Source organism: Canis lupus, chromosome 4 (genome assembly GCF_011100685.1).
Source record: "Canis lupus familiaris isolate Mischka breed German Shepherd chromosome 4, alternate assembly UU_Cfam_GSD_1.0, whole genome shotgun sequence".
Classification (NCBI taxonomy): domain Eukaryota; kingdom Metazoa; phylum Chordata; class Mammalia; order Carnivora; family Canidae; genus Canis; species Canis lupus.
In genome coordinates, this window is record NC_049225.1 from 26,234,664 (window position 1) to 26,250,005 (window position 15,342).

General features: G+C 54.4%; 2 long non-coding RNA genes across 2 annotated transcripts in view; both read left to right on the forward strand.

Annotated features, from left to right (window-relative positions):
* LOC102154060 overlaps positions 1-15,342 on the forward strand; it is an 85,418-nt gene that overhangs the window by 34,394 nt on the left and 35,682 nt on the right. The gene's annotated exons all lie outside the window — the stretch shown is intronic.
* Positions 14,908-15,244, forward strand: LOC119876195. The gene is made up of 2 exons (XR_005357989.1): positions 14,908-14,952; positions 15,100-15,244. It is a non-coding gene; the product is annotated as an uncharacterized LOC119876195 (long non-coding RNA).

Here is a 15,342-nt window from a genome sequence, read left to right on the forward strand (position 1 = left end):
CAGGAGAATGAATGACATCATACTTTCAGGAGGGCCAGCCTTTATCAGAGCTTTTTCTTTTTTGCTCTTGCTCCCCACCTATCCCAGGAGCTGGGCAAAGGTTCACATTGCCCAGGCCACCTCCTTAGCATCTAGCTCATTCTGATGCCTTTTGCCCAAGGGTGGACAATAGCACACAAACCTATATCTAGAAGAGATAGCAAACTTTCCATGATACTCAGAAGAATGGTGTGTATTTTTTATCAAATTAAATTTGTTTCAAGGCCCTAGTTGTCAAGATAGATAATCAGCCCAAGAATCCTAGAACTTATGAAGACCAAAAAAAGGGAGGTTAAACCAATTAAGTATATTAAGTATGTATATCTCTGGTAATCTATTGATTGAGCTACCTGGGAAATCTAGATTCCGGGTAAATGTTCTCACAGGTTCATAAAGGGATGTGTATATGTTCACTATGACATTGTATATGGTGATGTGGTTTTGGAGGCAAATTGGCTGATGTCCTTCCTGGAGTAAGATGAGAACCAGGTGCAGGGAAGGCCTTATGGGGCAGTGTCTCTCATTCTATAACAGCCTTTGTTTGACCTACTGTGATGGGCTGCTCAGAAAGATGTGATATGTTGCTGGGAAGCTCAAATTGTGCTAGAATCACATCTCCTTGCAGATGACTATAGTGACTTTGTTATCTTGGGAGTGTATATATGCATTTGGGAGAAACATCATGTATTCATCATTCACTCATTCGACTGTTATGGGGCAACAGCCTCTGCTAGGTTTTGGAGCTACAGGGGTGACTGCTTATGATACAATGGAGGAAACGTATTAAATGAATTGATGATTTATTTAATCATCAAATTGATGATTCTGGCGATAAAGGAGAATAACACCATTTGTATGATAGAACTAAGGTTCATAGGGAATAGATAAAGGAAACCTCTTTGAAAAAGAAACATTGAAATGAGACTTGAGAGCTGAGGTGGGGTAATGAGGGTACAAGGGTCCTGAGGCAGCCAAGAGCTAGGTCCCTTCAAAGAATGGTTTTGTCTGGGGCACCTAGGTGGCTCAGCTGGTTAAGTGTCCTACTCTTGATCTCAGCTCAGATCTTGATCTCAGGGTCTTGAGTTCAAGCCCCAAACTGAGGTCCATGCTGGGCATGGAGCCTACTTAAAAAAAAAAAAAAAAAAAAAAGAAAAGAAAAGAAGAAAAAGAATGGCTCTGCCTGGCTAGAGTGAGGCATGTGAGCTGGAGCGAGCAGAGAAGAGGAGCCTGGGGGCAGAGGCAGGGCTGGGAACATGCAGAGCCTACTGCTTGATAAGGTGGCCACATAATTCATCATCCAGACTAGTACACATTTGGGACTGAAAAGGGTGCTACTAATAATAATGTCGGGGATAATAGGTCACCCTACTTGTGGGTCAAGGTAAAGAGTTTGAGTTTCATTCTCAAGGATATGAGAAGCCATTGGGATCTTGAGGAAAGAGAGATGTGACCTCGTTTGCACCTGGAGCCTGAAATGGGGCCATAGCACTCAGAAACCTCCCCTCATCCTTCCTATCTGCACGGAGGAGCCTCTTGAGAAAGTTTTGGGCCATATAAGAAATATGGGAGTGAGAGAGGCAGACTGGAGCCCAGAAAAGGCCTGTGGAGTCCTGTAGGCTGGGCAGTGAGCTGGTTAACTGTTGCTGTGTAGCCCCACCCGATCCCCCAGCCCAACGGCTCCTTTCAAGTGTGCCACCTGTCTCCACTCTGCTTCTGGACGGATGCCTCCCCAACAAGTGAATCTGCCCCCAGGTGGAGACAGTGATGAGAACTTTCCCATGGGTGCTATAGACTTGGTGGGGAGGGAATGCTCAGTCCTTACCCCAGCTCCAGGTGGAGGGGGGACAAGAACACTCCTTTCATAATAGCTTGACTATTTCAAAATCAACTTGACTGTCAATGATTTTACAAAGCAGGAGTGTTAACTTCATCAGTAAGACGACAGGGTCTCCGGCATGCGGATCTTAACCTTCCTGGGGGAGCAACCCCTCACTTGACTCAGTCATTAAAGTGCCCTAAGCCGACTCCGCAGCTGGCTCTGGGGCTCACGCACAGGAAAGTGGCCATGGTGTCACCCCTCCCCATGCACACATATAGATCACAGACCTAGGTCCAAAGGCCAAAACACAAACTCTTACCACTAGGGAGCTTGGGTGGACAAAACCGAGGGGAAGATGGTAGGGAATCAAATTTCCAAAACTCCCCAAAGCTGTCTGTGCACATTTCCAGAAAATCAGTCTTTCTCTAGCTGGGCCCTAGGTTTCTTCCATGAGAACAAGAGGTGGCCAAGGGTAAGGACTAGGTGTGACATGCTGTCCATTGGATACTCAACAGCCATCCCCCTCCTTCCCTGTTAACAGTGGGATTTTTGTAACTAGCAGCTGGATGGTCTTGATCTTTGGGCAGCTGGGACCCTGGGACCTCACCAGCCCCAGGAGATGAATCATGATTGGTTTAAATGAACGATGGCAACTCATTCCCCTGGCTTATGATTTTTTTTTAATTTTTATTTATTTATGATAGTCACACACAGAGAGAGAGAGAGAGGCAGAGACACAGGCAGAGGGAGAAGCAGGCTCCATGCACCGGGAGCCCGACGTGGGATTCGATCCCGGGTCTCCAGGATCGCGCCCTGGGCCAAAGGCAGGCGCCAAACCGCTGCACCACCCAGGGATCCCCCCTGGCTTATGATTGGTCTAGATGGGGGAACTGGTATGGGATCCAGTTCCAGTAAATGAGAGGCAAAGGGAGGTCTGCTGGGGAAGGCTCCTCTTCCCAAATAACAAGACAAAGGCTTGGCTGGAGAATTCCTTCTCACCCTTCTCCCTGACCTCTTTTCCCTCCCTGGACTGAGATATGATGCTTGGTAGGACAGCAGCCACTTGGTCACCAGAATGCAAGAAGCTAGAAGGCAAGGATGATGGAGTAGACCAAAGACCAAAGACCGGGTTTGGATTCTCGAAGTCATTGTTGGCCGCACCAGTCCTGGGTGACCTGACTCTGGCCTTCTGTTATGTGAGACAAATAACCTCTACTGGTTTAAGCTGCCGTAGCCAGGCATTCTGCAATCCGCAGCTGAAGTGCGGCCCTTACTCTCACCCTCCTCGTAAAGCAGGCAGGGCTTCTAGTTTGGGGAACCCCTGCCTCCATCCTTAAAGGAGGAACTGAACAACACAAAGAAGCAGGAGGCTCCTAAGATCGTGAACACCAGCTTGGTTTCTTCCCTAACAGTATGACCTTGGGTGAATTAACCTCACTGGGTCTCCATCTCCTCATCTGCACAAAGGAGGCAAGAGCTAGCACTTGCCTCATGGGCTTGTTGGGAAGGAAGTGAGAAAATAACGGGATAATGAGCAAGAAAGCAAGAAATCCAGGAAATCCGTGGATGTAAAGTAGCTGTTCAATAAAAGTCAGCTCCTTCCCTCTTTGGGAGTTATGGACCGCCCCTCCAACCCTGGCTGTCACGTCACACACACACTCATTGTGCATGTCACCCTTATTACCAGGAGACGACTTTGCATTATGGAACCTTGAGTTTTAAATTAAGTGTCAAATATAATTTGGCCACACTAAGAATTAATTATTATGACTGCCCTTAGAAAAGCCAGGAAGCTCAGCTCTGAGGGTGAGATTGGTGTCTGCCCACGAGGGAGGGAACTTTGCTCCCAGCCGGGAAGAGTGAGTGGAAGGGGACAGGGATGGGGCTCTGGCTCTGCGTGGTCAGGGCATTTCCCACCTGGGACCCTCAGAAAGCTGGGCTCCTTGAGGAGTGGCCGGGGGCAGGGCTGAGGGGCAGGGCTGAAAATGTTCTTAGGAGGTGTCCCCCCTCTCCCCCCGCTGTCACAGCCCGTCCATCACAGTGAGCCCCGCCCTCCATGGCTTGTGCACATCTGTCAGCTGCAGACACACATGTGGCTGGTGTCAGTCCTTCCCCTTTAAGGGAAGGGGAACGTTTCCTGAAAGGGTGGTGAGGGGAGAAGGAGACATGTGGCCAGAAGAGAGGCCACATTTGTCTGGATGACAAACCAAGGACAAAAGCTGAGTCTGGAGCATTCCAGGAGGGGCCTGCCTCCCCCTGAGGATGGAGAGAGCCCTCCTCCCCCAGCCTGGAGGTGGGGTGGGGGCCCAGGGCGTGTTTGGAGGAGGGAGAGGCAGTGTGCAGGGCGTGAGCAGCTGGGCATGGGCATCCAGAACCCAACCGAGTCAACAGCTGCCACCCCCACGCGGCCTCCCCTCTCTGAGGAGTCTGGGTTTAATTTTCTGGTCAGTGCCAAAAGGAGGAGGAAGAGGACGAGGAGGAGGAGAAGAAAGGAGCGAGCTGCAGCTCTCATGCAGTCGGCTGGGACCTGTCACTCAGCACACAGCCCGCTGACGACTCAGGGCAGCCCCAGCTGTAAGCAGCCCATGATTTATGAACACCGAGTGAACTCCTGCGGCAGAAACCAGCCTTGAGATCAGAGCGGCAATAGGGCCCTTTTTTTGGCAGGAGACAGGGCCTGCATTTTTCTCATTCATGCCAAACTGCTTTGCACGGCAATTAGCTCTGTCCTCATTTAGTCTCCAGTCCCAGAGGGTAATGAAAGTCATATATCATCTTCAGGACTGCTAATTATTGAGCTCGCTTACAGGTAGGCTTTGTAACTGTGAGAAGGGCCTGTCGGCCCAATATTTATTACTCCTCCAATAAGTAAGCAGAGTGGGGTGGGGGCGCTGGAGGGAGAGGGGGAAGAAGGGCTGGGTGAGGATGGCCCGCTGGGGTGGTGGTGGGGGGACAACTTTCTCGAGAGACCGCCCAACCCCAGCCCAGGGAATCTCGGACACACCTTCTGCAAATGTGCTCATCTGAGGGGAAACATCTTCATTTTCAGGCCCTAACAAACCAGTCTGGGAGTGCAGAGTGGTGGGGAGAGGCCTGAGGACAGACAGACGGACAGCTAGATGGGCCGGGATCTGCTCCGGAGAGAGGGTGGGGAAGGGGACAGAGGGGATCAGGGAGGAGAGCACAGAAGGGACACAGAATCCCCCAGCGCCCCACTCCGGCCTCAGGTTCGGAGCATTCCCCGGCCCTTTGCAGGCTGGATGGGACGCTCCTGAGTCAGGACCCAGGGCTAGGATTAGCGTCCCGTCCAGGCACGGGGCGCGTAAGGCTAATGCCCCAAAGGTTGTCCTGCCACCAAGCTCTCCGGCTTCTGACTTACACCAGCACATTTCCATGGGTGTGGTTAACTAAGGGGAAGGTAGCCTCTTGTTTCCATGTAAACGGACTTAAAAAAAAATATAATGACTTTTTAGAAAACCTGGGCATAAATATTAGCCGGGATTACCGATTTTTAAACAGAGGACGCAATTAAAGCAAGAGCTAAAGAAATGTGACTAAGTACCGTGAGATGCCACACTCAACAGGCCACCAATACTTCTTGAGGGTTTTTTATTTTATTTTATTTTATTTTATTTTATTTTATTTTATTTTATTTTATTTTATTTTATTTTATTTTATTCTTGAGGGTTTAGTATGTGCCAGGCACTGCGTGGAGAGCTTTGGGGTCACATTCCTCACCGGAGTCCTCGTACTCCGCATAACTCCCTTGGCCCTGGTGACATCCCCATTTTACACATAGGTTATGTGACAAGGTCACATAGGACGGGACTCAATACCATCTGGCTTCAGAGTCCGATCTCTAAACCATGACACCAAATTTTCCATAATTCATTCTGAACCATTTAAACTTCTAGTTAATGACACTGGTGGATCCTGGTCTCTTGGCATCAAGAGCATCACGGACAGACTCTTCTGCTGGCGGCAGTCCTCCCACTCGGAGCCTCTTGGAGTCCCTGATAAACTGCTGGAGGGCTGTTAGCTGATTTGCAAGTCCTTGCACTTAGCACCAATTTAGCTCTGGAATCTTCCCTTGTCTGGGGGGCGGGGCCAGTGGTAGGCTGGGACCCTCCCCCCAGTTCCATTCAGGGACAGCATGTTGGCAGCTTGGAATTGAATTGGTAGGAGTAGCGGCAAATGCTACAGGCTAGGCCTTGTGCTGGTTGGTTGGTTGGTTGGTTGGTTGGTTGGTTTCCCGAAGAGCTGGTTATGACACTTTGACCTGCACTCCCCTGGGAGGACCCGAGGGCAAAGGGAAAACATCACACTCGTTCAGGGCAGCCTCTCTCCATCAGAGGGAAATGCAGAGCGCACCGGAGAGGCGGCCTAGAGAACGGACGCTGGGCCAGGAAGGGATCCCCACGAGCTCTTTGTCCTCATTTGCATCGGCTGTTCTTTTAGGTGCCACCAGAGCCACAGGATTAGGAATAAAACTATTTTCAAAAAGAGCCTGGAGCCACAAAATAAGCTTAAATTTCCGGTTTTTTGGAGCCAGAGAGACTAGGGTAGAAAGCCACCTCTTCCCACCTCTGTAACCTGAGACGGGTTGCTTAGCTTCTCTGTTTCCATTTTCTTTACTGGGAAGCGAGCATGATCAATAGTGTCCATCGGCAGGGAGCTGTGAGGACTGGGAGACAGTGAGGACGGGAGACCGTGAGGACGGGAGACCGTGAGGACGGGAGACCGTGAGGACGGGAGACGGTGAGGACGGAGAGACAGTGAGGACGGGAGGCAGTGAGGACGGGAGACCGTGAGGACGGGAGACCGTGAGGACGGAGAGACAGTGAGGACGGAGAGACAGTGAGGACGGGAGACAGTGAGGACGGGAGACAGTGAGGACGGGAGACAGTGAGGACAGGAGACAGTGCACGCCCAATGGGGGGACTAAAGCGCGCCCTCTGCCCGAGTGGCTCAGAAATGCCCTTCTGCGGGGGGCTTCTGGTCCTTGCAGGAGGGGGCCTGGTCCTCTCCTCGCACAGCTGGGGGTGAGCCCGGTGGGGCGGCCTCTGGCCTTGGCTCTGGGAGGCCGGGGTGCTCTGCCCTGGTGCCGCTGCCCGCTCCGGGTGACCCGGCCATAGTGTCTGAACCCCGGCACCTGGTGATCTCTTTTTCCATCTCTCAGCGGTCCCAGTCCCCTGAGCTGGGGGACAGATGGATCTCCCCACTTGGTGTATGCCGCACCCCCCCCCCGACCCCCCGGCTCCAGCACCTTGCAATCCACCTTTCGGTCCCCCCATCCTGGGCTTGTCTCTGTTCACTTTACTGGCCTCCCGTCCCCTTACCTACCGTCCTGTCCCCCGCGCCAGGGTCCGGCCTGCCCGCAACCCAGGGTTTCCTGAGGGGAGGCTGGACGCATGAGGCTTGAGCAGGGCGGTGACGAGTGGACCCAGGGCCTGCAACCAGTCAGGACCCAAGGCGCCCTCCCTAGGTCCTGCTGCTCTCTGGTCCCATCCTTCTCTCCCCAGCTGCTCTTTACCGTGGGGTCACATCAGTGCCCACAGAGGACGAGATATCTATCCCTGGTCTAGTTTAAAAGCCCTGGAAGGGCAGCCTGGGTGGCCCAGCGGTTGAGTGCCTGCCTTCAGCCCAGGGCCTGATCCTGGAGTCCTGGGATCGAGTCCCACATCGGGCTCCCTGCATGGAGCCTGCTTCTCCCTCTGCCTGTGTCTCTGCCTCTTTCTCTCTCTGTGTCTTTCATGAATAAATAAATAAAATCTTAAAAAAAAAAATAAATAAAAGCCCCGGGAAGAACCCGACTGTCCAAGCTCGGGACATGTGCTCCACTCTGTGCTGACCAGAGGGGGTGAGAGGATGGGTGGGGCGTGGGCCACCCGCCCGCTCATGTGCGCGGTCAGATGAAGTGTTGGCCAGAAGGAGGCCGACGCCCTGCTGAGCGAGGAGGCATGACATCTCCACAGCAGGTGACGGCAGCCTGGCCCCACACTGCGATGCTAGCAGCAGCACCCGCAAGCAAGGTTGTGTGGGGGCACTGGGTTCAGACGCACATGATGCTGCCCCGTGAAGGACTTGTCTCAGGAGAGCCACAGTCATGTTTGGACAATCTTTTCTATTTATTTATTTATTTATTTATTTATTTATTTATTTATTTATTTATTTATTTATTTATTTTTAAGAACCAGAAGTGGTTATTGCAGAAATTTGGCCATGATTCTAGTTGGGTGGCTCCGGCTGTGGTTGGGCCAGGGCTCAGGGCTCCCTGGCAGTGCTGGGCAGGTGGGGCACAAAGACAGCAGAGGGAGCGTGTCTGGGTCTGGAGCCTCGGGGCTGCAGGCTGATGCTCGGCGCTGCGCTGCGACACAGGCCTGTGCCACTGGGCTCCACGCTTGGGGCCTTACCCGCTATCCTCCAGCACCAGCAAGAGCCTGTTGAATCATTAATTTCCAAGCAGAGATGCCAGCGAATCATCTATGAACAGTCTGTCTTCTTCCCAAGGAGCTGAACCTTGCCTTCCGAGTGGGCTCTCCCCGCCTCACCAGTCACAGCCGGCACCACGGACACTCGGACATGCTGCCACCAGTGCCCCAGCCTGCTTCCTGCACCCTGGCAGGGGGGCCCTGGGACAGCCCAGGGTATGGGAGGGATTCGAGGCCTGTGATAATGTAGAGTGCCTGCCCGGAAGAAACGGGGGTCCGGATAGGGAGGGGATAGTCACTCGAATTTTGAATTCATGGGTGGAATTCTAAGTGGGAGTCACAGAACAGAAAGCACTTTCTCCTAAACTTTGCTGTCCCAGGGCTATGACAAGAGGGCACGGGGAGGGGGCCTGGTGGAGGTGGTCACGACTCCTGTACCCCTAACACTTCTTGCTGCCCGGTGGGCCTGCGCGGATGTCTGAGGCTGGGAGGGGTGGAGACAAGGCCTGTTTGTGTGAGGGACAAGGCCTAGCTTTTGAATTGGGAAAAAACCTGGCTGGAGAGAGGGCCAGTTTGGGGAGAGGGCTGAGGCACAATAGAGGGTAAGAACCGAGCCACCAGTGGGTCCCAGCCCTAGGCGTGCCTCATGCCCACAGGCCCCTGAGAGCCTCCCTCCCGTTTGGGTACAATTGCTACATAACAAACCACCCCAAATCCGTTTTATAGTGTCACAGTTTCTGTGGGCCAGGAACGTGGATAGGGCACAGTGAGAATGGTTTGTCTCCAGGGGCCTCAGCTGAGTGGACTCAAAGGCTGGGGGAATCATCTGGAAAAGCCTTCATTCACATGTTTGGTGGTTGAGGCTTGCTGTGAGCTGGAATGTGGCTTGGCCATGGCTCTGAAGCTCCACAAGCCTCTCCATACGAACTCTCTGCAGGGCTACTTTGGGCTTCCTCACAGCATGGCGGCTGGATTCCAGGACAAGTGCCTCAGAGAGCCACCAGAAGCTGCATGGCCTTTTCTAGTCTAGTGCAGAAGTCATGCAGTGTCGCTTCTGCTACATTCTATTCATGGAATCAGTCACAAGCCAGCACAGTGAATGGGAAAGAAATTAGCTTCTTCACGGGGAGAGGCAAGGTGATACTGCAAAAGGAGTTTATGGGATAGGAGATGTTGTTGAGGCCATTGCTGAAAGTATAACCAGCCACATTTTTGGAAAATCCAACTGTCCCACCCATACATTTAGGAAGATGAGGAGGTCCCATGGCAAACAGAGCCTCATGCCCACTTGGCAGAGGGAACAAATGAGGTACAGAAGTCATTGAATTGAAAAAAAGGCCTAAAAGCCCAGCTTACACTCCATTTAGAGATTCTTTTTACGGCATCCCATGGAATGATCTAGTCTCTTCTTGCATCCCTGTAATAATGTGGAGATCATCACCTTACAACAGGGGCCCCTTCCAATTGCTGCACAGTTTGAATTGTCAGAAAATTCTTAGATGGTGATCAAAGCTGCTTCCTTGCAAAGCTCATTGGCACTGGTCCTTCCCCTGGGGAATGAGGACCAGACAAGAAAGAAGGAAACCCATACTTTTTTTTTTTGAAGGATTTTATTTAGTAATTCATGAAAGACACAGAGGGAGAGAGAGAGAGGCAGACACAGGCAGAGGGAGAAGCAGGCTCCATGCAGGAAACCCGATGTGGGACTCGATCCTGGGACTCCGGGATCATGTCCTGACTCCTGAGCCACTAGGCATCCCAAGGAAACTTATACTCTTGAGTCCTAACTGCATCCGGCCCGTGCCTGCCTGGGGCCTTCACAGCCATTTCCTGGAGAACAAGCATGTGCCAACCCACTCACTGTTGATGGAGTTGTCACGTTTCCATCCTGAGGACTTTTCCCTGTTCCTCAATGACCAGGTCCCCTGACTGCTCATCACCTTCACTTATGTCAGTTTTTCCTGGCTCAATTTTTTTAAGTGGCCGCAGCACACAAGATTGGCTTCCCTTAAGCTTGCTATCAACTGAACAGCTCTAATCACTTTTCACTTCAAATCAAAGTGAAAACTCTCCCATGCTACCTCTCGTCCAGGAGTCTTCTCCTCAGAGCAGGATTAGAATGACGATGAATATCCAGGGGCCCATGGTTGGTCCCAAAGCACTACTGAGGGCAAAGTGTGTCTGAAGCGTGAGCCCTGTGACCTGTCTCAGGTGGACCAGGGTTCAGCCCAAGCTCTGGCTTCTTGTGAGTCTGGCAGGGAGGACAGCCAAACAAGTTTAGGCCCGTTTGGGTGGAAGGCCCACCACTCCACTGATTGCTCACCATGCCTGTCCTCTTCTTGCTTGGGGGTGGGGACAAACCACAGGGCCAGAGAATTACCATTCCTGATAGGCTTAGAAGTACATCACTTGGGCCTGTCTTGGCAGGATGGGTGAGATCACGGGGAAGACTTGGAGAGGAAGAGAGGAGGAGAAAAGGCTCACTGCAGCCTTCATATGGGCCTCAGCAGAGTATTAGTCGTGTGTGTGTGTGTGTGTGTGTGTGTGTATGAAGAAGAAGGAAGAAAAAAAGAAAAAGAAAAAGAGTAAAAGGATTTATTGATTTTAGGTGAATCCTCCTAAATTGACATGTCCCCTGAATGCCAGTATGAGGACTCTCTGGATTGCAAGTGGCAAAAACAAAACTAAAATTAGTTTAAGCAAGAAAGGGAATGATTGGCTCACTTGCTGTGAAGGCCCAGGGTAGAGTGGGCTTCAGGCTTGACTGGATCCAGGGGCCTGAAGAAGTCATCAGACTCGTCCTTAGTAGACTCCACTGCTCTGGTTGGCATAATTTGCTTCTAGGGTAAGTTGTTTCTTCAGATCGCAGTAGCCAAAGCAGTACGAGCTCCGGGGTCCTAGCCTTAGAAGTCTCAATCTAAAAGGAATGGGTAGGGGTGCCTGGGTGGCTCAGATGGTTAAGCATCTGGCTTCTGCTCAGGTCATGATCCTGGGGTCCTGGGATAGAGTCCCTGCATCGGGCTCCCTGCTCAGCGGGGAGTCTGCTTCTCCCTCTCCCTTTGCCCCTGCCCCTCCCCTCACATGTTCTCTCTCTCTCTCTCTCAGATAAATAAAATCTTCAGAAAAATAAATAAAAGGAACAGACACTATCTCTCTTTCAGAATCAGTATATAAAATCCCAAGGAAGGACTCTGACTGGCCTGGCATAGGTCACATGCCTATCCTGGGCCAATCTTCGCAGGCAGAAAGATAGAAGGATTGGCCAGGTCCGGGTCATAGAGCTTTTCTAGTGGTCAGCCGCCTGGCGGGCATCCCAGGGCAGGAAGCAGTAGAATAAGGCCTTAGAGGACAGGAATGAGCAAGTCAGGAATTGAAGTCCTGCTGTCTTCTGGATTTATCTGGTATTTCATATCTTTTCTGCCCACTTCCTCATTCTCTGTTTTCCTTTGAAGATTGGCTTTTCTTTCTTTTTCTTTTTTTTTCTTTTCCTTTCTCCTCAGCATCTACCACGGCTCAAAATGACTGCCTCCACCCCAAACGCTAGTGACTTTTAGGAGCCTAACACCACCTGTGCTTGAGTTCAAATTTTCAAGGAAGAGAGAATCTGCTTGGTTGCAGGGACAGGTGTTCTTTACTGGGCCATCCAGCTGTGGTAAACATGCAGTAGGAACATGGCCTCTGAGGTCTTTCCCTTGAGCGGGTCTGATAGGAGCAGTTCCTTAGAGAAGGGGGCTGTAGGTAGCAGCCAATTTATTTTTATTTATTTATTTATTTATTTATTTGTTTTTTTTAACTAATAAATTTATTTTTTATTGGTGTTCAATTTGCCAACATACAGAATAACACCCAGTGCTCATCCTGTCAAATGCCCCCCTCAGTGCAGTGGCCAATTTAGAACAAGATGCTGTGCCAGTCCCAGGTAACCCAGCGAAGGGCAGAGCATGGCACCATCCCTGTCCCAAGCAGCTTTGAGTACAGCTGGGCAGGCCAGATGCTCATTTGGGCCAGGGTCACAGGACCTCAGAGAAGGGCAAGGTCATTGCGGGCCAGGACAAGCAGAACAAACTTGTCCTAGAGGTGGTGACAACAGGGCTGGGCTTTCCAGGTGGGCGAAAGGAAAGGACAAGATAGTCTAGAGCCTGGAGCAGATGTCTCTTCCTCACAGCTGAGCTGGCTCCCGTAAACCAGCACGCAGACACACCTGAGGTGTCCCCATCCAGCCTCTTCTCAAAGCCTGGGCTCTCCAGGGTAGGTTTCCACTTGCCTCTCCATCTCCTCCCCCAGGTTCCCGCCAGATTCCTTCTAACACCCTTGGTCCCTGGGTGCCCAGGGGCACGGCGCACCCCGTCTGCCACTCACCATCTCTGGACACATTTGTGGAGGCTGCGGCGCATTTTTCATGACTTTCTGAAAAGTCAGGGAATGTCTTTCCCCCAAAGCCAGGGAAGGATGGAAGGAAGGAAGAAAGGAAGGAGGGAGGGAGGGAGGGAGGGAAGGAAGGAAGAAAGGAAGAAAGGAAGCTCCAAGAACAAAAGGAGTAAAATAACCGTTTGCATCTGGAGAGACCTGGGCCCTGAGGTTGGGGCTTCCACTCTCCTGTGGATGAAGAAATAGAGGTACAGGGAAACTCTGGCGTGCTCAAGTTCCCGTGGTAGGACTAGAACCCTGGCTTCTCACTGCCCCTGGCCCAGGGCTCTGCCCTGAGCTCTTGGCTCGTGCGTGGGCTGTGGGCCTGGCAGGGATAATCCGGGGCGTGGGGCTGGGCGTCGGGAGAAATGCCTCGCCTCGTCCTGGAGGTGGGAGTAGAGGCCGGGCCGGGAAAATGTGGCTAAAACCCAGTTCTCCTGGGAGCCCTGCGGGGGGGCGGGGGGGGGGGGGCGTCCAGAAAGGGGCTGAGAGGTCAGCAGCGGCTCCTGCCCAACAGGGCCAAGGTCCCTCCAAAGGCTTTATCTGGGCAGATTCCATTTCCTGCTGCAGGAAAAGGAAGAGACCTTTGTGTGTCTCCGCTGTTTGCCCCTTTAGGCCGCTCCGAAGCCAGATCGCGTCGGATCAACCCACTTGGGGAGGCCGGTCCCCGCGGGGGCGGGCCGTGGGGGCTCCCGCCGGGGTCCCTTGGGGCCGCCCGCCTTCCTTCCAGGAGGGTTCTCCGAGCCTCCGTCGTCATTTGCCTCCGGTTAAGGGCGACAGAGCGTCAGCGCGGACACCAAGGCTTCGCACTCGGGCCCTGCTTCGGCGGCGGCGGCCAGCCCAGGGCCAGGGGCCTCGGCCTCCGCCGACCTCCGCGGGCGAGGCTCCTCCGAGGCAGCCCGGGCGGCCGGGACGGGCCGGAGGAGGCGGCGGGGAGGAGCAGCGGGGAGGAGCGGGGAGGGCTGCGGGGAGGAGCACTGGGGAGGAGCGGCGGGGAGGAGCGGGAGGGCTGCGGGGAGGAGCACTGGGGAGGAGCGGCGGGGAGGAGCGGGAGGGCTGCGGGGAGGAGCACTGGGGAGGAGCGGCGGCGAGGAGCGGGAGGGCTGCGGGGAGGAGCACTGGGGAGGAGCGGGAAGGAATGGCGGGAAGCAGCGGGAGGGCGGCGGGGAGGGCTGTGGGGAGGAGTGGGGAGGAGTACTGGAGAGGAGCGGCGGGGAGGAGCGGCAGGAGCAGGGAAGAGTGGGGAGGAGTGGCGGGAGAGGGGAGGAGCGGGGAGGAGCGGGGAGGAATGGCGGGAAGCAGCGGGAGGGCTGCGGGGTGGAGCGGCGGGGAGGGGTGGCGGGGAGGAGTGGGGAGGAGCGGGGAGGAGCACTGGAGAGGAGCGGCAGGAGCAGGGAAGAGTGGGGAGGAGCGGCGGGAGCAGGGAGGAGCGGGGAGGAGCACTGCGGAGGAGCGGCGGGGGTAGGGCGGCGAGGAGGAGCGGGGAGGAGCGGCGGGAGCAGGGCAGAGTGGGGAGGAGTGGCGGGAGAGAGGAGGAGCGGGGAGGAGGAGCGGGGAGCAGTGGGGAGGGCTGCGGGGAGGAGCGGCGGGGAGGATGGGGGCGGCGCGGGGAGTGGCGGGGAGGGGGGCGGCGCGGGGGCGCGCCTTGGAGCGGGCGGGCGCGCGCGGGGCGGGGGCGGGGGCGGGGGCGGGGGCGAGGGCAAGGTGACCGCGGGCGCGCGGGGGGCGGGTGTCAGGGCTCTATCTGCGCGGTGATTGATGGGAGCCGGGTTTGCTGTCAGCCTGTCAGGGCGCAGGAATGTTTAATGTTCTCATTATTGGTTACGCTGTTGTGTATATTTCTCTGTCAGCGCCGCGGACCCAGCTGAACTGGCGGAGCACTTCAAAGGCCTGCGGGTCATTCATCATCCCCCTGACGCTCCGGCAAATGCTCAGCTTCAGCTCCGCGCCAGGGATTTGTTATGACTTGCGCGCCGGCTGACAGACAGGACGGTGGCGGCCGCGGGCGGGGGGCGCGGGCGGGAGGCTCGCGGCCCTTCCGTCTCCCGGGGGCGAGCGGCCGCGCCCCCACCGCGCACCCCACTGCGGGTGCGGCGCGGCCCGGGCGGTGACCCGGGGCGCGGGGTCCCGGCCCCCCCCTGCCCCGCACCCGCTGCCCCGCAGGCCCGGCCGGCGCCCTCCCCCCCTCCCGCTCCTCCCCCTCCTCCTCCTCTCGGCTGGCGGTGGCGTCTCGAAAGTTGTGCTGAAAACCCAGAGGTTGGGGAAAAAAGCAAAACTTGCAACCGTCCGGGGCCGGGGCCGGGGAGGGGCGGGCCGCGGGGGGCGGCGGGGGGGGGGGGGGAGAGGGAGGGGGAGGGAGGGGGGGAGAGCTGCAGAATATCGGAGCTTTGTTTCCTTTCCCAGGCCGTGACATGATTAATCGTTTTCTTCTGATCTAATTTTGGAACATGAAAAACAGCACATTTGTCTTGAAGAAAAATGATGTGCCGAACTGCGCAGATGGAAATTTCGAGCAATGAGAAAGATTAAAGTGAAACCCCACTCCTTAGACCTAATCATGAGTTGTAGATTATTCTGTCGGCCCAGCCAGATGGTAGCTCTGATTCCACAGCCCCTTCTTATATTAATGAATACTAGACTGTTATA